Source organism: Gigantopelta aegis, chromosome 11 (genome assembly GCF_016097555.1).
Source record: "Gigantopelta aegis isolate Gae_Host chromosome 11, Gae_host_genome, whole genome shotgun sequence".
NCBI lineage: Eukaryota > Metazoa > Mollusca > Gastropoda > Neomphalida > Peltospiridae > Gigantopelta > Gigantopelta aegis.
Window position 1 is genome coordinate 13490350 of NC_054709.1, and position 26260 is coordinate 13516609.

Here is a 26260-nt window from a genome sequence, read left to right on the forward strand (position 1 = left end):
TGGTACTACGCTGGTTGATGTGAGAAAATACTAAGGTGTCCCGTGCAGCCAGTTGGCAGCCTCACGTTTGAGATTTGAAATGGATAATAACACATGTTTATATGTCGTGTCGACTTCATTATCATTAATTAATTAATTAATTAATTAATTCATTCATTCATTCAATTAAACTTATATGTGTGCTTATATCCAATTAAGGTTCAAGCACGCTGTCCTGGGAACACACACACACACACACACACACACACACACACACACACACACACACACACACACCTCAGCTATCTGGGCTGTCTGTCCAGGACAGTGGGTTAGTTGTTGGTGGTTAGTAGTTAGTGAGAGAGAAGAGGGAGGGTGTAGTAGTCTTACACCTACCCACTGAGTCGTTAAAACTCGCTATGATTAGGAGCCGGTACCGGGGTGCGAGACCAATACCTATCAGTCCGATGACTTAACCACGAAACCACCGAGGCCGGTGACTGCATTATCAATTTATTGTCCCCAAAAGTACGTTCTAGAACAAAATGGTGTACTTTAGATTGCGATATAATTATTTCTGATGAACCCGTCTGTGCCATTTTGAGAACGCAGACTGGAAGAGCAGGCGACAAATCACATGATCCAATTGACAGCTGCGATCGATCAGTGACAGAACCTTTAGCAGCCATATTTATGAACATTATTTGTATCGACTTTTAAACATAACGGAAGGCGCGGAATTAGGATACTAACGAAAACACCACGCACGAGGCTAACTGGCAGCACACCGAACGACTGCTCTAAGGCATATTCTGACTGGTTTTTATGCTTAACGTTCGACGAATGTGATGTGATAGAACACGATGGTACCAGTCAAAAATTCCTGCGAACATTCGCTGTCCTGAACACGTCCCCGGCTGCCCACGAAATCCACCGATTTAACACTAACATATACCAATAGGCTTAGTTGTGTTAGAAGAAGGAATTGAACTGAATTGTCAAATAAAGAATGCAATCTTCCTGTTCACGTATACAAATGGTGAACTGCCAAAGCGTTGAAGGAAGGAAATGAAGAAAATGTTTTATTTAACGACGCACTCAACACATTTTATTTACGGTTATATGGCGTCAGACATATGGTAAAGGACCACACAAATATTGAGAGGAAACCCACTGTCACCACTTCATGGACTACTCTTTTCGATTAGCAGCAAGGAATCTTTTAAATGCACCATCCCACAGACAGGTTAGTACACACCACGGGCTTTGCTACACCAGTTGTGGAGCACTGGCTGGAACGAGAAATAGCTCAATGGATCCACAGACGGGGATCGATCCTAGAGCTACCGCGCATCAAGCGGACGCTTTACCATTGGGCTACGTCTCGCCCCTGCCATTCATTTATTTCATTTCAACTTATTTTCGTGCTTATATCCAATTAAGGTTCAAGCACGTTGTCCTGGGCACACACACACATCAGCTATCTGGGCTGTCTATCCAGGACAGTGGGTTAATTGTTAGTTGGTTAGTGGTTCGTGAGAGAGAAAAGGGTGTAGTGGCCTTACACCTACCCATCGAGTCCTTAAGAACTCGCTCTGGGTTGGAGCCGGTACCGGGCTGCGAACCCTGTACCTACCAGCCTGTAGTCCGATGGCTTAACCACTGCGCCACCGACGCCGGTCGCCCCTGCCAAAGCGTTGAACTAATCGTGAACACAATCGATAGTGCTCCTTTAATTAGTAGCGACCATTATCCCAAGCATCAAATTGACGCGGCATTTAACCTTCCGGGTTTCCGTCCTTTGATAGGTTCCTCGATAACCTCCAGGGGCGGATCCTAACGTTTTACCAACAGACAAATAGTTTGTTTGTTTGTTTTGTTTAACCACTAGAGCACATTGATTTATTAATCATCGGCTATTGGATGTCAGACATTTGGCAATTTTTACATATATAATCTTTGAGAGGAAACCCGTTACATCTTCCCATTAGTAGCAACGGATATTTTATATGCACCACCAAAACAGGCTTTTGATATACTAGTCGTGGTACACTGGTTGGAACGAGAAATGTAAAGTTTGTTTTGTTTAACGACACCACTGGAGCACATTGATTTATTAATCATCAGCTATTGGATATCAGATATTTGGCAATTTTTACATATATAATCTTAGAGAGGAAACCCGTTACATTTTCGCATTAGTAGCAACGGATATTTTATATGCACCATCAAAACAGACAGGATAGCACATACCACGACCTTTGATATACCAGTCGTGGTGCACTGGCTGGAACGAGAAATAGCCCAATGGGACCACCGACGGGGATCGATCCCAGACAAGACCGCGCGTCAGGCAAGTGCTTTACCACTGGGCTACGTTTCACCCCACCAACAGAAGGCGGCGCGGAAGGTGCGCTAGACTTTGCTTCACAGTAGCAGCCTCGATGGTGTCGTGGTTAAGCCCTCAGACATAAGGCTGGTAGGTACAGGGTTCGCAGCCCGGTACAGGCTTCCACCCAGAACGAGTTTTAACGACTCAATGGGTAGGTGTAAGGCCACTGCACCCTCTTCTCTCTCACTAACCACTAACAACTAACACTGTTCTGGACAGACAGCCCAGATAATTGAGGCGTGTGTGCCCAGGACAGCGTGCCTGAACCTTAATTGGATATAAGCACAAAAATAAGCTGAATTGACAAAGAAAGACTTCACAGTGCCGCCAATCTCCGCGCCTGTTATTGTATTGACGTTGAACGTTTGACCAAACATTTACCAATTTAATCGACCTCTGACACCGTATATGTCTATTTCACCGAGTCGAATTACCAGGCACTTACTATAAAGGTAATTAATTGAGCAATAATGACACCGTGACATGGTGTTTGGAAGGAAGCTACGCCTCCATGCACCACTTATCTCGCTAAGGCCATATAAAACGCCAATACTGTATATTGGATAGATTGGAATCTATCTTACAGTAAACACAAATGGTTCGGGTCAACACGACAATAGGAGGAATTTACGTACGAATAAAACGGAAGTTGAACTGTTGACACTGACTGCGAAAGATAGACGTGCGTGTTATTCAGTTGAAGCAGAAAGATGTTTACATGAAAAAACTAAACAAAACAAAAACAACAACCCCCCCCCCCCAAAAAAAAAAAAAAACCCCCACAAAAAACCCCAAAACAAAAACAATCAGAGATATTCTGTCATCTAAAGTACGACTTATTTTTTGCTCGTGGTTATTAAAGGTGTTGTCCCGAAAAGTACCTAATAATAAACATTAGCCCCAAATCTGATTGAAATTAGCTCTACTGGTCTACCAGTAGATGTAACAGCATTGCGTGGACTCCCATGTCCAGGTGACATTTCATCTATAAATAACAATTTGAATATCGACCAATTACACTTCGCCTTTTATAGCGTTATTCGGGAGCATACAAATTCTAAAAATATCGGTCGAGACTATTTATGCAATAGGCGAGCTTGTTGGTCTATTTCAACATTAAAAAACAAGGGGAAAAGTGCAGTAATAAACTCTGGATTCTATACTAGTATAAACAAATTTTATAGCTATATCATCACGGGTTTTTTTTCGTCTTGAAACGAATTTTATATAAAATTTTATATTGAAATTAGTTTCCGACATACTTCGTAATTCACCCGAATCATTTCGAATACCCTCGGCATAATCCCGAATGTTTTTAATTTTTTTTCAAATCACTGGCAGGATTTTGCAAGTAAGGTTTTGATTAGTCAAATAAAAAAGGTCAACTGGACATGAGCTCCAACGGAGTGCTCTTAGATCCACAGGTAATAGTAATTAACCTGTGGAGCTAATTTTAATTAGATTGATTGGCCTCCCACCCCCACCCCTACCCCCAATAACAATTATGAATCCAAAATATTACTGGTAGTAAATCTTAAGGCAGGGATGAATTGTATTTGTAGAATGCAGGAAATTGCATTTTAGGACATCTAGTTTTCAAACTTTAACGCGAGGGCATACCCCCGAACCCTCTAAAACCTTTGCTTTAAGCCTTCAATCTCTCTCACCCCCCCCCCCCCCCTACTTACTTCCGCCATGCTTGACAATAGAAGGAAAGTACGTACGAATAAACGGAAGTTGAACTACTGCCACTGGCTGATAAATATAGAATATTAGACTACTACGTGTTGATATCGTGGTTATTTGGCGAGGTTTAGATAACGGTGTAACAGGCAAGCGTATACCGGTGTAACAGGCGAGCTTATACCGGTGTAACAGGCGAGCTTATACCGATGTAACAGGCAAGCTTATACCGATGTAACAGGCAAGCTTATACCGGTGTAACAGGCAAGCTTATACCGGTGTAACAGGCGAGCTTATACCGGTGTAACAGGCAAGCTTATACCGATGTAACAGGCAAGCTTATACCGGTGTAACAGGCAAGCTTATACCGGTGTAACAGGCGAGCTTATACCGGTGTAACAGGCAAGCTTATACCGATGTAACAGGCAAGCTTATACCGGTGTAACAGGCAAGCTTATACCGGTGTAACAGGCAAGCTTATACCGGTGTAACAGGCGAACATGGAACCGAGCCAAATAACATCAATATCGAAACGGAACCGGTATTTCTTTCATCATGCAACCCCTTTCAAGTTCTATTTTTTGTAGTATGCTTTAGTCAATAGCGGTATAGAAACTATTATGGTTTAGAAACTTTACCGGAAGTCGGATAATAGCAGGTGCCCAAAAGCCACTCGGGAATGGCATGGTAGGCCAGACAAGTTATGTGTCTCCGAATTTTAAATAAAATACTTTGATTATATTTCAAAGTCTGTTGTGTCACAACATTATAATTTTTGGTTTAAATGTTCAGTGAACATAAACTCATGTTTATGTATGACCTGAAGAAGATCTACATCAATGGCTGCTAGTCACTGTGACGTCAGACGCTGTTCCAATGTAAACACTATTTGCATGAAGCTACTTGCTTGTATGTTTCAACATGTTTAATTCAAAACGCTGGCTAGTTCCGAATGAAAGCGAATAATTGAGAATTTAAAAATAACAAGTAATTTGATATTACGGGAAGTGTAAATGTTATATTTGTAAATGGATTTTTAAAAATTGAGCAAACAACCCACTGTCATGCGCAGAATTTATTTCCCAGTGACCTGATATCAGGCAGTGACATAATATCACTTTAATAACACATTATTATTTATAGGGGTTATCTGGTCACACGAAGTTGCACTGTCAACAAAAAAAAGAAAAAAAAGAAAAAAAGAAACAAACAAAAAACAAAAAAAGAAAAGAAAAAAAAAGAGAAAAAAAGAAGAAAGTTTTGTGTCTGGTACGCTTATGGTAATACAGTTGCTATGCAGGTTGAATCAAGTGCAATCTGATTAAAATTAGCTCTACTGGTCTACCAGTAGATCTAACAGCATTGTGTGGACCCCCATGTCCAGGTGACATTTCATCTATAAATAACAATTTAAATATCGACCAATTACACTTCGCCTTTTATAGCGTTATTCGGGAGCATACAAATTCTAAAAATATCGGGCGAGACTATTGTTGGTCTATTTCAACATTAAAAAGCAGGGGGAAAAGTACAGTAATAAACTCTGGATTGTATACTAGTATAAACAAATTTTATGGCTATTCCAACACGGCTTTTTTTCGTCTTGAAACGAATTTTACATAAACTTTTCTACTGCAATTAGTTTCCGGCATACTTCGTAATTCACCCGAATCATTTCGTATACCCTCGGCATAATCCCGAATGTTTTCAAATTATTTTCAAATCACTGGCATGATTTTGCAAGTAAGGTTTTGATTGGTCAAATGAAAGGTTAACTGGACATGAGCTCCAACGGGCTGCTGTTAAATGCACATGTAATAGTGGAGCTAATTTTAATTAGATTGAAGCAAGTGTTGCAGCAAACTATCTTCCAAATACACTCGCACACACAGGACATTACAAACCACGGATTTTAAAATCATTGGCGACAAGAAACACAATGGGCCCGCCGAGAAGGTTCTATTCTACGACGTGGTCATTTAGGATATTAAATATACCAATAAGAGGGCCCAGACTCCCTATGGTTGCACAGTACCAAAGAAAAGAGTTCCGTGTCAAAGTTCGAGGTGCACCAAATATTTACGGAGTAAAAACAGCTGCGCTGTGATTGGTAGTAATATGTAACATTGATTATTTGCGAAAATACTATTAACCATTGGCAATAAATAAATACACTTTTATTTGTTATACAGTTGTTATATATAAACCAGTTGAAACTAGTGCAGGGTAACTCAAAGAAACAAAAACAAACGGAACTGGATTTTCAGAACTAATGACGGTTGCTAATAAAAATATTTTTAGTTAAATACCTTAAATAGTATGTAAACCACCTCCCCCATTTTCTTGCATGTAGATTAGATGTGAGGTGCCACATTTTTTATTGCTGTACTTCCTGGATGTGCTGATACGCTGCTTATATCAGTTTTATTAGTAAACGTTAAATTATCGGCAGTAGGAATTGATTTGGTCCGATGGAACCTTATCAGAGTCTTATATTAAACAGTACAGTGTATCTGTCATGAAATCTCGCGTAATATATAACGGAAACATGTTAGCCAGTACTATGAATACATCATTCATTTTACTGTCGCGGCTAATATAATTGTCAAAACAGATCGTAACCACTGTCCCGAGTCAAATTCAGACAGTAGATGAAGATAAAAATAATGTCGTCTAGACACGTTAGTTTCTGGTAGAGTTGGGTAATAGCATTTACAGTTATTGTTGTCATGGCGGACGCAAAATTTATTCATTGGTGTTCATTAGAGCGTGGGACGGGGTGTTTGCAATAGTGTTCTTGTTCCATGGTAGGAACTAAATTATGTTCATTACTGCCCATGGGGTGACGGGACTGGGTATTTGCAAACAGTGTTCTTAATGCATGGTAGGTACAAACTTTTGCTCAATAGTGTCCATGAGATGATGGGATGGAGTATTGGGCACGTTTCCGTGTTTTGGTGTGGCGGGGGGAGTAGACAGCAGTCGAGCACCACCCATGGAACTTGGCTTCTGCCATACAACAAGAAAACTATCGCAGACACCCCTCCTCACCTTCTCAAGGACACTAAAGTACACATTTCGCTTCTGCACAGAAACACGAACACTATTGCAGACACTTCGTTCCAACCCCCGAAGGACACTAATGAATACATTTCACTTCTACAAGGAAACAAGATTATTATTCAAGCAAACACCCCGTCCCATCATCTCATGGGCACTATTGAACACAATTTCCCATCCCATCATCTCATGGGCACTATTGAACACAATTTCCCGTCCCATCATCTCATGGGCACTATTGAACACAATTTCCCGTCCCATCATCTCATGGGCACTATTGAACACAATTTCCCGTCCCATCATCTCATGGGCACTATTGAACACAATTTCCCGTCCCATCATCTAATGGGCACTATTGAACACAATTTCGTACCTACCATGCAACAAGAACACTATTGTAAACACTCCGTCCCACCCTCTCATGGGCACTATTGAACATAATTTCGCCTCTACAGGAAACAAGAAAGAACACTATTGTAAACACTCCGTCCCACCCTCTCATGGGTACTTATTGAACATAATTTCGCCTCTGCAGGGAACAAGAAAGAACACTATTGTAAACACTCCGTCCCACCCTCTCATGGGCACTATTGAACATAATTTCGCCTCTACAGGAAACAAGAAAGAACACTATTGTAAACACTCCGTCCCACCCTCTCATGGGCACTATTGAACATAATTTCGCCTCTACAGGAAACAAGAAAGAACACTATTGTAAACATTCCGTCCCACCCTCTCATGGGTACTATTGAAAATAATTTCGCCTCTACAAGGAAAGAAGAAAGAACACTATTGTAAACACTCCGTCCCACCCTCTCATGGGCACTATTGAACATAATTTCGCCTCTACAGGAAACAAGAAAGAACACTATTGTAAACACTCCGTCCCACCCTCTCATGGGCACTATTGAACATAATTTCGCCTCTACAGGAAACAAGAAAGAACACTATTGCAAACACTCCGTCCCACCCTCTCATGGGCACTATTGAACATAATTTCGTACCTACCATGCAACAAGAACACTGTTGCAAACACTCCGTCCCATCATCTCATGAACACTATTGAACACAATTTCGTACCTACCATGCAACAAGAACACTGTTGCAAACACTCCGTCCCACACTCTCATGGGTACTACTGAACATAATTTCGCCTCTACAAGGAAAGAAGATTACTATTGCAAACACCCCGTCCCACACTCTCATGGGTACTTATTGAACATAATTTCGCCTATACAGGGAACAACAAAGAACACTATTGTAAACACTCCGTCCCACCCTCTCATGGGCACTATTGAACATAATTTCGCCTCTACGGGGAACTAGAAAGAACACTATTGCAAACACTCCGTCCCACCCTCTCATGGGCACTATTGAACATAATTTCGCCTCTACAGGAAACAAGAAAGAACACTATTGCAAACACTCCGTCCCACCCTCTCATGGGCACTATTGAACATAATTTCGTACCTACCATGCAACAAGAACACTGTTGCAAACACTCCGTCCCATCATCTCATGAACGCTATTGAACACAATTTCGTACCTACCATGCAACAAGAACACTGTTGCAAACACTCCGTCCCATCATCTCATGAACACTATTGAACATAATTTCGTACCTACCATGCAACAAGAACACTGTTGCAAACACTCCGTCCCATCATCTCATGAACACTATTGAACACAATTTTGTTCCTACCATGCAACAAGAACACTCCGTCCCACACTCTCATGGGCACTATTGAACATAATTTCTCCTCTACAGGAAACAAGAAAGAACACTATTGTAAACACCCCGTCCCACCTTCTCATGGGCACTATTGAACATAATTTCGCCTCTACACGGAAACCCGTTTACTATTGCAAACACCCCGTCCCACCCTCTCATGGGCACTATTGAACAAATGTTCTTCTACAATGGAAACGTGCCTAACCACTTACACCCCTTCGAAACCTTCCTGCAGACACACGTGGATTTGGCTCGCTGGTAGAGAGCCGACTTGAAGTTGGATATGTCATTAAGTCAACCTCTCAGTCGACTCACTGAGTGAAAAATCGTACGTGAGCACAATTCGTGCCCTCGTATTACTTCACGCATTTACCACCAGACAGAAAGAAAGAAAGAAATGTTTTATTTAACGACGCACTCAACACATTTTAATTACGGTTATATGGAAAGAAAGAAAGAAATGTTTTATTTAACGACGCACTCAAGACATGTTATTTACGGTTATATGGCGTCAGACATATGGTTAAGGACCACACACATTTTGAGAGGAAACCCGCTGTCACCACTAGATGGGCTACTCTGTCTGATTAGCAGCAAGGGATGTTTTATTTGCGCTTCCCACAGGCAGGATAGCACAAACCATGGCCTTTGTTGAACAAGTTATGGATCACTGGTCGGTGAAAGTGGTTTACACTTATCCATTGAGCCTTGCGGAGCACTCACTTAGGGTTTGGAGTCGGTATCTGGATTAAAAATCCCAAGCCTCGAATGGGATCCGAACCCAGTACCTACCAGCCTGTAGACCGATGACCTAACCACGACGCCACCGAGGCCACGACGTCTACGACTGTCCAGTTGCTAGTCTGAGCGGTCTTACAACTCGATTCTAGTCGTTGTTAATCTGATCGCACCCATCTAAGTCGAGAATTTGGGACATCACAACGCAACAGTCGAGTTGGCCAACATTCTTCTGGCAGTTGGTAGTCTGAGCCTAGCATTAGATCAATGGTATCCGACGGCGACTTATGTAGCATTCTCTATTTAATCACTATGGCCTTTTTTCGTAATAATAATTATAACAAGAAGAAACAGACTACAAAGAAACAAAGTCAGACCCAAAATGACTTGACATTTTTTTTTTTTTTTTTTTTTTTTTTTTTTTTTTTTTTTTTTTTTTTTTTTTTTTAAAGGAAGAACATAAAAGACACAGAATCGTATTCGATACGAATATCCGGCTGAGACGAATTTGTCTAATAACCATCATTCGGGTTACGGTTTTGGCCTCGCACGATGGATCATCCATGGAACACGCTCAAACTCTCCGTCAGAGATGGATGGCAACAACATAGTTCTGTAAATAAACTAACTCGCCAATCTGCAATTCCATACCAGCTTCGGTGGTGTCGTGGTTAAGCCATCGGACATAAGGCTGGTAGGTAGGGGAGAGGCAGGAGAACTGGGACGGAGGAGAAGTGGGACAGGCCTAATATTTCTGAAATTTTTAAGCCAATCAGAATCTGCATTACATCACTTGGTAAGGCTTCCCCAACTTCCTTTATCCCTATGAAAAAGAAAATTTAAAAGTCATTGTTTCACCGCTTTCTCAATGTATACCTCAAACACTTAATTTTTTAAGCTTTTGATTGTAAGCCACTGTGAGCAACTTTATTTGGTAAATTAGCTCAGATACAGTAAGTGTGATGAAAATGTTGTTTTAAATAGTTTACAAATGGATTTGTAGCATGTTTGATGCCAACCTACAATATAGGTCAACACATGTGCAGACGGTTGAGTGTGGGAGATCTGGGACACAGTGTCCCACCTCTCCCTGATGCAACCTGCTTAGTGTCCCACTTCTCCCCAGCCACTTTAACTTACACTTACTTTTTTATTTGCAGAACAACAACAGAATATGCCTAGAAAATATAAAAGGAAGACAGAAATGGGTCAAGTGCCCCAGCCAATACTGTTAAAGGCAGTGAAGGAAGTCATTGAAGATGGTAAAACAATTCGTAAAACTGCAAATGACTATGGACTCTCCAGAAGTGCACTCTGCAGATATGTTAAGAAATGGTTCTTATGGACTCTGATGATGACAATCCAGGTCGTAGTGATGATGATGATGATGGACTTATCCAGCTTGGTTCAGTTGACTTCACCAAGGTGAATGTTGACAGTTTTGTGTTAGTTCCATTCACATCAGAAAAAAAAACCCATCCAGTCTATTACATTGGCAAAGTGCTCACTGAAATTGATAGTGATGATGAATGTGAAGTTGAATTCTTGCGCAAGAGTTCAAAGTGTTGTAACAAGTATCTGCGGCTAGACAACCCTGAAAAGGCATCGATTCACAAACATCAAATCCATGCTATTCTACCTAAACCTATTACCCATGGCACAACAAAGCGCACCAAGGCAGCACCAAGGCAGCATTCCAATTCGGTGTAGACTTTGGTAGGATGGATGTTCATTAGACCATGTGCTTTGTTCATTGTTGAAACTGAATGGATGCAAAAGGCAACAACATGTTTGTTTTTTTTAATTTAGACATCACATCACTTAAGTGCAGTTTAAGTTTTTGATCCCGTATGTTTTAATTTTGTTTTCATGTTTTGTATTTCACTGTTCTTTTAATTAGGTAAAACTTAGTACTAGCAATAAATGCTTTTTAAGTACATGTATTTGTTGAGTTCATAGACTTGCCTGCATTCTTAAAGGCCCCCTGATCTTTACTCCATAAACTACATATTATATCGGCATTGATGCCTTCAAACTCACAGGACTTAAAACACACACTGCATGAGCATCCTGAAGCTTCGAGTGTAATTTACTCTAAGTAACACTGGAGCCAATGCTATTAAGTGTAGGCCTAGGACACTGAGTAAATACAACACATATCCTGGAGGGGTGAACAGAGGGCCTTTAAGTAAGCTAGTGTGGCTTGGAAATGCAAAATTCACCATTGTCCCACTTCTCCTTTCACTGTCCCACATCACCTTCCAGGTTGTCCCATATCTCCCACAGGTGTCCCAATTCACCTTCATACCTAATTAGTTATTAATTAACAAGAAATCCTAATTAATTTTAATCCATGCCAAATACTCGTAGAGAAACATTAAAACAATTAAAAATGCCACCTGTTGCAGAAATAAATAATTGACTGGCTCAAAGGGGGTAGGAATACTGACTGCAGACATGACACCCCCAAATTAGTGTCCCAGTTCTCCTGCCTCTCCCCTACAGCGTTCGCAATCCTGTACCGGCTCCAAACCAGAGCGAGTTTTAACGACTCAATGGGTAGGTGTAGTAAGGCCAGTACACCCTCTTCTCTCTCACTACCCACTAACAAATTAACAACTAACCAACTGTCCTGGACAGACAGCCCAGATAGCTGAGGTATGTGCCCAGATATGTACAAGATTCGCAGCCCAGTACCGGCTCCCACCGATTCCATGGGTAGGTGGAAGGCCAATACACCCTCTTCTCTCTCACTACGCACTAACAAATTAGCAACTAATCCACTGCCCTGGACAGACAGCCAGATAGCTGAGGTGTGCGTGTGTGTGTGTGTGTGTGTGTGTGTGTGTGTCCAGGGCAGCGTACTTGAACCTTAATTTGATATAAGCACGAAAACAAGTTGAAATGAAATGAAATTCCACATCTTCTGCACGAGTTAATAAAGAGCTGCTTTCGTGAACAATACGTTGAGAACGGTTTTGGGGGATTTGCCATTTGACCTATATAGATTGGGAAGTCTTAAAACGGCTCCACGTATTATCATTACAGATACGTTGTCGTCTGCCGGTCTGGGAGAGGTTAATAAAGTTTCACGTTTGAGTTATTTGAAACTGGGACACTGGTTTTAATAAAATTGGCCAACAAAGATTTATAGTGTAAAACTGCATAAGCCATCATCTATGAATATTAGCTAGTGACCATAAACGCCTTAATTTAACTATGCAATTATAATTGTAAAGAGGAAAAAAACGTGGAGCCGAAAAGTAAACACAAGAGTGAAGTAAATCACCGTTATCGGTCCCAAACATTCGCGATTTTCCGACATGCCACCCGTTTATTGTTAAAGTTTGTATGTGGCTATTCTGCACCATTTTCAAGATTAAAAAAAAATGTCTGCCACTTTTTTATGTCCTTTCAACATCGTCGACTGTGCTGAAAAGATTACATTGTGAATCAACGTCCGCAGTAGCGTCCGTTGTATGTCACAACAAACTTGTGAAGAATTTCAGATATAATCAGTTTAAAATTAAAATTAAATCTTGTGAAGAGTAAACGCATAAGGAGAGAGAGAGAGAGAGAGAGAGAGAGAGAGAGAGAGAGAGAGAGAGAGAGAGAGAGAGAGAGAGAGAGAGAGAGAGAGAGAGAGACTGAGAGACAGAAAGGGAAAGAGACACTGAGAGAGAGAGAGAGACAGAGAGAGAGACAGAGAGAGAGAGAGAGAGAGAGAGAGAGAGAGAGAGAGAGAGAGAGAGAGAGAGAGAGAGAGAGAGAGAGAGAGAGAGAACAAGAGAGAAAGAGAGATAGCTGGTTACCCCCAAACTCTGGAATCGATCCAGAAATCATTAAAGCTGAAACAAAACAAAAAAAGAAAATGGAAAAATAGGTGATATGACTGGTTACGCAAATAATCAAAATCTCTCTGTTATGGAACGTCGTGCACTCTACAAACAACCCGCAATATTGTTTTACAACTTGCAGATAAGGGGTCAGTCACTGTCATTCTATCAAGGGAGAAATATATCCGGGAAGGCCATTGACAGCTTAATAATTAAAAGTACTAAATGTTTTTTTAGACAAAGCTATTTGGCCGAGAATTGTAAAACGTTCAACACAATTAATAAACGTTTAAAAGACCAGGGGCATATTAGAGCGACTGACCCTAGTTTTTAAGCACTTCGACGTATGTTTCACTATTAAAACCGTTTTCGATCATTTAAATTACAAGTAGTTACATTTTATAATTTAGAATATTCATTTTCGTACACCTGAAGTGGTACTGGTCATCCAGATTTTTGTAATACCCTGAAATGCATTTTTCATAATTCTAAAAACGCACGTTCTTCTGAGAATTAATTGTTATCGAACCAACTACTAGTCTATTTTTGGACGGCATTTCCACGTTTAAACATCGCCGACTTTAGTTTCTCTCTGTTATACAGGACACTACATACCACGGTTTTTCGTAAACCAGTTGTGGATCAATGGCTGGGATGTAAATAGTTTTGTTTAACGACACCACTAGAGCACCAATAATGCTAATATAAATAAATGTGGTTTTCCCAGATTCAGGCATTTTTGTTTAATTCGGGCAAAATCAAGCCTGCCCCCTTACAAATAAAATTTGGGAGCCCGTATACCTATATGACTGGAAACGCAAATATCAGTTACGTCCCAATAAAAGAACACATGACATTACAAAAGGTAATTGTCAGCCATTACATACAGACTGCAAGTACTGTGTTCGATATGAAAACGGGAAACGGCCTCGGTGGCGCAGTGGTTAAGCCATCGGACTCCAGACTGGTAGGTACAGGGTTCGCAGCCCGGTACCGGCTCCAGCCCAGAGCGAGTTCTTAAGGGTTCAATGGGTAAGGTGTAAGGCCACTACACCCTCTTCTCTCTCACTAACCACTAACCAACTAACAACTAACCCACTGTCCTGGACAGACAGCCCAGATAGCCGAGGTGTGTGTGCCCAGTACAGCGTGCTTGAGCCGTAATTGTATTATAAGCACGAAAAAATAAGTTGAAACAAAATGAAATAAAAACGGGTTTCACCCTGAAGACTACGCATCAGAATTATCAAAGGTCTGATAGCGAATGACCCATAATTAAAGGGACAGACCCTAGTCTGAACCCTTTGAAAATTAACACTAAGTTTACTTAGTGTAAAAACCTGTAACACATTTGGATAAAGTTACAATTGAGTGAAACATGAGTCTGTAACTTGGAAATGGTGAAATATCCTCTAAAAATAGACTAAAACTCGACTCCATAACTGTTACTTTTCAGATGCACGTGCGTTTTTAAAAATATAAGAAAAGCATTTTTTTTAAAATTAAAAACACTAGGATGACCAAAAACACCTCGAATGCATGGAAATTGATAATCTAAACCATAAAATCTAAGTAAAGTATGATTTCAGTTATCAAAAACGGCTATAATAGTTTAAAATATGCCTTAGTGTTTAACCAACTAAGTTATGTCCCTTTAAGACATCAATTTGCTCTTGTCTACGGCCATACCACGTTGAACGCACCGGTTTTCGTCCGATCAATTTGCTCTCGTGATATCAGCAATGAGTAATGAGTAACAACAGAGATTTTGTTTTGCATCTCTGTTTTGATTAATTTGCTGATTTTTAAACTATTTATTATTATTATTAGCCTAATATTGTATAACGTATCCGCCGCATATTCGAAGTTTGTTTGTTTAGTTTTCTAGCTCGAAGTTAATAAAGAACTGCTTTTTAAAAAGCGACACGTCAGCTTGCGACCTTTCTGTCACGTCGCATCGCTATGTTACTGGCGTAATTCAACTGAATAAAAGCTTTTCAATTTCACCCATTGAAAGCAAAATTTTCGTGTCGTAATATAGTTCTATTTTACAGATTTTGTGTACGCTTCAGGCCCATTTACTTATCGATTTTGTATCAGTAGATGAATCTACTTAAAAGTTATGAAAGGAAGAAAAAATAAGAAAAGATTAAAACAGAGTTGTCAAGAGTATGGATTAGTTATAAAGGCGGGAATGAAAGAAAAAGAAATTTAGTTTTTCCGACGCCTCAGCTCATTTTTTTGAACTATTGTTACTTACTCAGATCTGCATCATAGAATAGAATAGATGTTTAACGACACCCCAGCACGAAAAATACATCGGATATTCAGGGCCGTAGCTAGGATTTTTTGTTTCGGGGGGGAGGGGGGCAACTGAGTAATTAATAGTCTAAAACTCCTTTTCTTTAAGTTTCTATAATGCTTTCCGAATTTTTTCCATGCTAGCTACGGCCCTGCTATTGAGTGTCAACTACAGAACTACACCAAGGAAGGAAGGAAATGGTTTATTTAACGACGCACTCAACACATTTTATTTACTGTTATATGGAATGAATGAAATGAATGAATGTTTAACGACACCCCAGCACAAAAATACACATCGGCTATTGGGTGTCACAAATGTTAAGTATACGAAAATATTATTTGTATATATTTATGTAAAACAACAGTGTAAGATCACTGTTATATGGCGTCGGACATATGGTTAAGGACCATACAGATATTGAGAGAGGAAACCCGCTGTCGCCACTTCATGGGCTACCCTTTTTCGATTAGCAACAAGAGATCTTTTATATGCACCATCCCTCAGACGGGATAGTACACCAGTTCTGGAGCACTGTCAGGAACGAAAAATAGCCCAATGGATGGGTCCACCGACGGGAATCGATCCTAGATCGATCACGCATAAGGCGAGCGCTGTACCATTGAGATACGCCCCGCCTACCAACTTCATCAAGCATCATTGAGTAATATCAATATTTAAGGTGTCTGAACTCTATTTACACTCAGGCCGTATTCTACGGCATATGAGGACATGTTTACATAGAACAATTAATACATTGTGACAAGATGGTGAAAGTACAATAACATACATAAATACAAAAACACACAGAAAATCAGCCAGAGGATTTGAAAGTATCCATAACTAAGTTACAAAATATAGAAAGTCTTCTAAGGGCACCAGCTTTTTTTTAGTTAAATAATTTATAAAATTTATATATATTTGGTTTTGATTGACAGAAAGCGGGTAAATAGCGATTTCTTTCATTCTTAAAAAACATGCATGTAAATATATAATGAAACTCATCTCCGATGTCGTAATCTTTACATAATGGACATATTCGACTGTTTAGTGATACATTTTTCCATCTACCAGTTTCAATAGGAAGATTATGGTTTGAAAATCTGAATCGTAATAATGGACACCAGTGTTTTTTCTATATAAGTGTGAGATATGTCTCAAATGCAACAGTATTTTTTAATAATTTATAATTTGAAGCTTTGGATGAGTTATTAACGTGGGTGTACCATGATTGTAAGTATTTGATCAGTAAGCCTTGTGGAAATAGATCTTTTCACAAGTAAAGCTTTTGATATCTTCCTGAGATATGCGACAACAACAGTCATAAACTATTTTTATCTGGCTACTAAATTCACATAACTTGGCTCGAACTAGTCCCGTTGTATTCAAAGCGAAGAACATAGATCCTCATCATCTTAGAAAACTTTTAATGGAGAAGTGCATGTTGATTAAAGGAACTGCCTTGAGTTTGAAGCCATTGTAAGATGTTTGCGATAACAGAACCTTGTTGGCGACTGCCATTTCATACTAAATACATTTTCTTATTTAGAATACCAGTGTCTATATATCGAATGCGTTTCCGGTCGTATACAATAATTTGTATCACTCAGTTTTTACTTTATTTCGTGCGTGATACATTTGTATATATATTTTTCGTACGTACGAAATTATTGAGAGGTAAAATCAGGTTTGGGGTACTACAACATTAAAGGCATATTGTCACAGACCACTGACCTATTTAATGGTCTAACAAAGTATTACCTGAACAAAAATAATTCGATTTATCCCTAAATGTACCTTATCCAACCATCTTCATAACCACCATACTCCATTTATTCATGACATTTTGTAAAAATAATTGAATTATGGCAATAGTCCATAATTCAAAAACTAAAATTGCCGAGAGGGTTGACATGGATTTCACTCCATCATGGTTCAGTTAAGGTGATGCAATAGCCAGATTTGGTTTCCAACAATTAATGTAATGTTTAGTTATTATCCATTTTTAGAGAAATAAGGTTCTTAAATCCGTGACAGTAAAGAAAGAAAGAAATGTGTTATTTAACGACGCACTCAACACATTTTATTTACAGTTATATGGCGTCAGACATATGGTTAAGGACCACACAGATTTTGAGAGGAAACCCACTGTCGCCACTACATGGGCTACTCTTCCGATTAGCAGCAAGGGATCTTTTATCTGCGCTTCCCACAGGCAGGATAGCACAAACCATGGCCTTTGTTGAACCAGTTATGGATCACTGGTCGGTGCAAGTGGTTTACACCTACCCACTGAGACTTGCGGAGCACTCACTCAGGGTTTGGAGTCGGTATCTGGATTAAAAATCCCATGCCTCGACTGGGATCTGAACCCAGTACCTATCAGCCTGTAGACCGATGGCCTGCCATGACGCCACCGAGGCCGGTCTGTGACAGTATGCCTTTAAGACGACAACAAACACCTTGTAAATACAGACAATGATATTTTAAATAAGAAAATGTATTTAATTACGTCATCAAAAAGGCTCTACTGGTCGGAAACATTTTACAATGGTTGTAAACTCAGGATTGTCCCTTTAAGTATACACAATTATTAAAAATATAGGGTAAAATAGCTGGGGTCATTTTTTTTTACATTTTTTTAAAAATAATTGCAGAGAGTGCAGATTTCGTTTATAACCATTGGGTTGGCTGGCTTAAAAAGACGACATCTGGTTGGTTGTTTCGCTACAGCCGGAAGTTCACTTTCAGTCATTTAAAAAAAAAAAAAAAAAAATCATGAGTCAGATTACCCGTACTTTTAACGATCTAGAGATTTACAGAATTTTTTTTTTATTAATTGTTTTTTCACAGACATGAAATTGTATATTTTCTTAATTAACGGCTTTAACAGCAATGAAAACTAACTAATTTCTACTGCAATTACACTCGTATTATTGTGTAGGCCTACTGCAGTGAACCTTTGGCGGAGCGGGACGTAGCCCAGTGGTACAGCGCTCGCTTGATGCGCGGTCGGTCTAGGATCGACCCCGCCAGTGGGCCAATTAAGCTATTTCTCGTTCCAGCCAGTGCACCACAACTGGTATATCAAAGGCCGTGGTATGTGCTATCCCGTCTATCGAATGGTGCATATAAAAGATCTCTTGCTGCTAATCGAAAAGAGTAGCGCATGAAGTGGCGACAGCGGGTTTCCTCTCTCATTATCTGTGTGGTCCTTAACCATATGTTTGACGCCACATAACCGTAAATAAAATGTGTTGAGTGCGTCGTTAAATAAAACATTTCTTTCCTTCTTTTCTTTTCTAATTAGGCCAACAATGTTGAACGTATGCGATACGAAAAACCCAAAACAGGACACAGATCGCAGTCGACCTGAATAAACTTCCTTAATTTCTCAAGTAATGTTTTTCTACCTTAGTATCCCCTGCGTGTGCTGTAACCTCACCGTGGTGCAGGGGTGTAACATTCTCTTTGAGAATGGCCAATACAGCACAAAATTGAAGTTTTGAGTAAAATTCAGTATCCGTAAAATTCTGTGATATTTGTATTTGTATTTTTGCACAGTTCTTTACACTGTTTTTGTTTAAATCTCGAATTTTTATATTGATGTTGATCATCACTTTATTTATTTGCATTACCATAGTTTGACACCCAATAGCCGATGTATTTTTCGTGCTGGGGTGTCGTTAAACATTCATTCATTCATTCATTCATTCATTCATTCATTCTACCTTAGTATATGCTGTGGCTAATGATTTGTTAATCAGAACAATACATTGTTACGTAATTATGTTTACAGACCATTAACTTATTAACCTGGAATAATAATAATAATAATAATAATAATAATAATATACACAAGTATTATCTTTAACAACTAACACAAAATATGTCCACACTATTATTTATGTGGGAGAAATATGTTGAACTGATAAATATATACTGTATGATAGTTGTAAACAATCATTAAAATAACTTCTTTAAGAAGTTAATGCTAAAATCAGACTACTAACTTCAAGCACAAAGTTAGCCAACTTCCTACTCACGCAACTTCTACGACTGTCCAGTTATACGACGAGAATCAAGTTGTAAGAGTGCTCAGACTAGTACCTGGACAGTCGTATAAGTCGTGACAGCTGGAAGTTGGCCAAATTTGTGTTTGCAGTTGGTAGTCTTAGCCTAACATATATCTAGTTTGTTTATGTGGGTTGGAGTAGAGTAGTTGGTAGTATAATTTAAATTTCCTTTTAGTTCTGTCCGGAACACACTGTTTATTGCAAATAATTAAACAAATATATATCTGAAGACTGTAGAGTTTGTTTTGTTTAACGACACAACTAGAGCACTTTGATTTGTTAATCATCGACTATTGGATGTCAAATATTTGGTAATTATGACACGTAATCATCAGAGGAAACCCGCTACATTTTCCCTAATGCAGCAAGCGATCTTTGATATGCAAACCTCCACACACACACACAGAGACAGGATAGCACATACAACGGCCTTTAATATACCAGTCGTGGTGCACTAGACAAGACTGTAGAGAGAAAAAGCTGTATATATAAAAATGAACTGAAATAAATAAATAAATAAATAAATAAATAAAATAAATAATAATAATAATAATAATAATAATAATAATAGAAATAATTAAATAAACAAATTTAAATACACTAAAAGACAAAAGTTATTGTGACACACAAAAGACAAAGATAATTGATGATAAGTTTTTAGTGCCGTGTATGTAACGTTATAATATGGAAAGAGAAATGTCCGAAGGTATGGAAACCAGCAATAGTCCACGAAAAGGGCACACCTGCCATATACAAATGAGCCACATCACTAGAGGGGGTCCAGAGCGAAGTTCACACAGTCTGTAGCGAGTGTGTCCACCTTGAGCATTGATACAGGCCTGGCAACGTCGTCTCATTGAGGCCACTAAACGCTGGAGAAAGTTTCTGGGAATGCCTGTTTCGCAGATGCGTGGTTAGGATCCATGTGTCTTGGTAAGGGGTTGTCACGGATGATAGGCCACTACGGGGACGGTCCCTGACCTGATTGTTTTGTTGATATCGTTGCCATATGGTGTTTCTGTGGACGTTGAATTGACGTGCGACGTCACGCTACGAGATCCCAGGTTCAAGAATCCCTATGACACGCCATCTGTCATTTTTACTAAGGCGTGACATGATGAAATTGCATCAAACAGTTCACTAATGATGTTTTTCTGACTTCTGGACTTCTGAAGGCTGCACAGAGTGGCAATGATTTACGATTGAATGTCTGACCTTTTATGGTGAACACTGGACAGGATTTCTCCCGAATATTTCATGTTTCTTGCACAAAGTATGCAATCGCTGCAACAACTGCTTAGTTGCATTTCTTCGAGCTGTTTCATGCACATTTTCTCTAGTTTACATCCCTAAATCCATTCACAAATTTATTACTCCTAACAATCCATGTCACAATAACTTTTGTCTTTTACTATAAATAATAAAATTAATAAAAAGTAAGAAAGAAAGAAAAATAATCGCAAATACACACAATTCAATTTTTTTTCAACTTATTTTCGTTGATGTATCCAATTAAGCTTCAAGACCGCTTTCATGGACACACAATTCATCTATCTGGGCTGTCTGGCCAGGACAGTGGGTTAGTTGTTAATTGTTAGTGGTTAGTGAGAAAAAGAGGATGTAGTGGCCTTACACCTACCCATTGGTTCGTTAAAACTCGCTCTGATTGGGAGCCGGGCTGGGAACTATGTACCTAACAGCCTTATGCCCGATGGCTTAACCACGACGCCACCGATGCCGGTACACACAATTATTTATTATTTGTCTGCGAGAATAACTCCTGCTCACAGCTGTAGCCATTTTGGGGGGTGATCGTGGGAGGAAGTAGTATTAGAAGCAGGAAGCAATATGATTGGAATTAGACAAGGTCCGCCAAATCTCGCCTCCCGAGACAGGAGAGCGAACTCTTACAGATTTATCACACCGCACCGAACCAAATTACGACCGGTCTCGGGAATCGTCGGAGCGACGGGACGTAAAAGAAAGAAGTGTTTTATTTAACGACGCACTCAACACATTTTATTTACGGTTATACGGCGTCAGACATATGGTTAAGGACCACACAGATTTTGAGAGGAAACCCGCTGTCGCCACTACATTGGCTACTCTTTCCGATTAGCATTCAACACATTTTATTTACGGTTATATGATGTCAGACATATGGTTAAGGATCACACATATATTGAGAGATGAAATCCGCTGTCGCCACTTCATGGGCCACTCTTTTCGATTAGTAGCAAGGGATCTTTTATATGCACCATCCCACAAACAGGATAGTACATACCACGGCCTTTGTCACACCAGTTGTGGAGCACTGGCTGGAACAAGAAATAGCCCAATGGAGTCCACCGACGGGGACCGATCCTGGACCGACCGCGCATCAAGCGAACGCTTTACCACTGGCTACGTCCCGCTCCCCCTCCCCCCTCCCCCTCGTGGACTAGTGCAGTCAACGAACTTACCCCTGCGTGTGCTGTAACCTCACCGTGGTGCAGGGGTGTAACATTCTCTTTGAAAATGGCCAATACAGCACAAAATTGAAGTTTTGAGTAAAATTCAGTATCCGTAAAATTCTGTGATATTTGTGTTTTTGCACAGTTCTTTACACTGTTTTTGTTTAAACCTTGAATTTTTATATTGATTTTGATCATCACTTTATTTATTTGCATTACCATAGTTTGACACCCAATAGCCGATGTATTTTTCGTGCTAGGGTGTCGTTAAACATTCATTCATTCATTGATTCAACGAACTTAAGTCTACAACGAAAATATTATACATGTGTACGTATAATACGAATTTATAATAATTTTCGATCCACGAATTTAAGTACCGAACGAAATGTGTAGTTTAGCAAAACATCGAAAATTTAAACCAAGAAAAAATTAGGATTTCACCATACATTTATTTATTATTATTATTATTATTTTTTTTTTTTTCAAATGGACATTACCCAATTCAATTCGCCTGTCTTCCCCTTGTTATTCAGATTTTGTGATCAAACATTTGTTTTTAACAATGTCCCGCTCTCAAAGTGGTGTAGTGGTTAAGGAATCTGTCTAAGCTAAAATTGGAAAGGTTCTGGGTTCGCACCCCGATACTGGCTTCCACTCGCCAATCTTGGTAAAGCGCTCGCTAGATGCGCGATCGGTTCTGGGATCGATCCCCATTGATGAGCCCATTGGGCTATTTCTCGTTCAAACCAGTGCTCCACGACTGGTATATCAAAGGCCGTGGTATGTGCCATCCTGTCTATGGGATGGTGCATAATATACTGTTCAAAAAAAGTAGGGGAACTCTAATAGTGAATTAATTGGGCAAACATTACAACCGGTAGTTTAGTATTACAGTAGGTTTTATGACCACCAAAGATCTTGAAGGACGATTGGGGTCAGAAGTGAAATTTGAAAGTTGACGTTTTTTTATCAGTAAATCGCAAATTCAAACAATAAAAATGACTAAACAAACCAAAAACAAAACAATAACAACTGTATGATCAACAGAATGAAAAATATTGACAGAAACAATGTTCCACGGTGATTAATGAACCTTCCTGGAAATTTTCAAAATCGAGAATGACATCCCACGCACGTGTACAGGGCAACTGCGTAATGCACGTGCAAACTATGGAATGTGTTTCGGTGTGTTGATTAACAGACATGAACGTTCTTTACTAGGATGTCTGTGGTCAAAACGTATGTTTGGTCTAATAGTTGATATTAACATTAATATTTCAGGTCCCCTACGTTTTTTGAAGAGTATATTATAAAAGATAACTTGCTACTATTGAATTTCCTCTCTTAGACTATATGCCAAAAGATACCAAATGTCTGACATCCAATAGACGATGATTAATTAGTTATTGGTCTCTAGTGGCAGGGGCGTAGGCCGAAAATGAAGAATTAGGAACATATCGGGAATATCTCGAAAAATAAGATGGAAATCAAAAGCTACACGTGAAACTGATAATCAAGAAGAGTAATGTGTATTGTGAGTGACATTTCCATCCTGTCTCATGTCAAATTCGAGTGTTGGATAACCAAGATAGGTGGGGTGTGCCAAGGACAACCTGTTTTAGTCCTAAGTGGACAAAAGCACCCCCCCCCCCCACTAAATAAACCTTTTGGCAACCTGGACCCATATTTTAGAAGCCATCTTTGCGCTGTGAAATCGTAAAAACCATCGTAGGTTGTGACGTAATACAGCGCACGCCATATGTAGTGACGTCATAGCTTACGATGGTTTTACGATTTCGTAGGCTAAGATTGCTTCAGGCATATGGGCCCAAAGCCTCGTTCCACGAAGCGATCTTAGCACTACGATCACCTTAAATACATATTTACCGTATTTACTTAAGGTGATCTTAGCGCTAAGATCGCTTCGTAAAACAGGGCCCAGGGGTCTCTCTTAAGACTTATACAGACTGGATGCGGTGCGTGCGTGCGGTCCGACTGTTGAGTCTGATGCGTCTGCGGCTTGCGTTTTGGGCATATGGGTCCCATTTTACGAAGCGATCTTAGCGCTAAGATCACCTCAAGTGCATTCGGTAGCTACGCATTTAAGATTGATCTTAGCGCTAAGATCGTTTGTAAAAAGGAGCCCAGAACCATATACGATTATTTTTATTGCGGCTGGCCGAATGAGTTTTGCAGACGCACGCACGCACACATACATTCAGTCTACTCACTCTTATTGATAGTAATGTTTTTCGAAGTATTTTTTTTAGCCATACCGCACGCACGCGCCACAGCCAGTCAACATCCCATCGTTCTTGCAATTTTTGTTTTGGGAATTAAAGGGACATTCCTGAGTTTGCTGCATTGTAAGACGTTTCCGACTAATACAATATTTCTACGATTAAACTTACATATTAAAATTAATTTTCTTGCTTACGTACGTACGAAAAAAACATATTTAAAGAAATTAAATTAAATTTAACCTAGTACAAATATTACAACGATCAGAAACACGTTTAATATATAGCCACTAATATTTTATGCAGAAAAATATATTTGGTATGTAATTACAGTCGTTAAAAAGTATCTGTTAGTCGATAACACCTTAAACGTTGCAGCAAACTCGGGAATGTCCCTTTAATCTACTAGTTAACAGTTGCGATGGTTTAGTGGATAATCCCCCAGGTATAATTGTGCTTTGAATAATATAGAAATTAATTTCTTACAATAGCAGCAATAACAGCAGCAGCAGCAGCAGCAGCAGCGGCAGCAGCAGCAACAACAACAACAATAACACCACCACCACCACACCACCACCACCACCAAAAACAACAACAAAAACAACAATCAGAACAATTTTTAAAACATCTACCTGGCGCGAGCAGGCTGAATCCTTCCGCCGTGCGACACTTAATTGTATTCCTCCGCTAATGCGCGCACACGTTTTCATTTCTGGCCATGCCACCATCTGACCTGACTATTTCGCCAATAGCTGTGTCCCTACGAACGTCTGCAAAACCTCAGCCGTCTAACCAAAAACACATGGAGATTCGTGAACGCTCATTTGACATTAGAGCCAAATTTACGGCTTGGTCAATATTTACGAATGTTGAAGAGCGCTACATTTCATTTATTATTGTAACGGCGAGTCCGTAATAGATCGCTGTCAGAGCGCCAGGCGGAACTATTTCATCTTAATCCTCACGAAAACAATTTGAATAATAAGGTAAAGGATTTTTTTTTTATTGTCCCCAGACCATTACACAGTGCCAGGGTTTATAACAGGGTAAAAATGGTTCTTTGATGTTGCTTCTAAACTGTTTACGAAAAGAATTGCACATAAAAAGAGGGGCTGGCTCTATCTCAGTCTCTCACTCTTGCACGTGAGCTTGGTACCTGGAATTAAGAGGTTGGGTCCAGGTGTGTGTATGTGTGTGTATATGTGTGTGTGCTCGTATGTGTCGCTGTGTGTGTGTGTGTCTGTCTGTCTGTGTGTATGTGTGTGTGTGTGAGTGTCTCTTTGTGTGTGTGTCTGTATGGATATGTGTCTGTGTGTGTGTGTGTGTGTGTGTTCATGTGTGCGTGTTCGTGTTTGTGTGTGTCTGTATGTGTGTGTGTTTGTGTATCTGTGTGCGTGTCTGTGTGTGTGTGCGTGTCTGTGTGTGTGTATCTGTGTGTGTCTGTATGTCTCTGTGTGTGTCTGTCTATGTGTGTGTGCGTATGCGTGTCTGTGTGTGCGTGTCATTGTGTGTATGTGTCTGTATGTGTGTGTGTGTGTATGTCTGTGTGTGTATGCATGTGTGTCTCTGTGTGTGTGTGTGTATATATGTGTATGTGTGTGTGCGTGTCTGTATGTGTGTGTGTGTTTGTCTGTGTGTGTGTGCGTGTATGTGTGCATGTGTGTGTGTGCGTGTATGTGTGTATCTGTGTGTCTGTGTGTATGTTATTGTGTGTATATGTCTGTCTGTGTGTGTGTATGTGTGTGTGTGTGTGTGTGTGTGTGTGT

The 26260-nt window shown here is 39.8% G+C and overlaps 1 protein-coding gene across 1 annotated transcript in view; it reads right to left on the reverse strand.

The window, feature by feature from the left end:
- Positions 1-25195, reverse strand: part of LOC121385499 (sex peptide receptor-like) — a 124421-nt gene extending 99226 nt beyond the window's left edge. The window contains exon 1 of the mRNA XM_041516200.1: positions 25127-25195. The gene's annotated coding sequence lies outside the window, so the exon portion shown is untranslated. The remainder of the gene's footprint in view (positions 1-25126) is intronic.
- Between the last annotated feature and the right edge of the window lie 1065 nt (positions 25196-26260).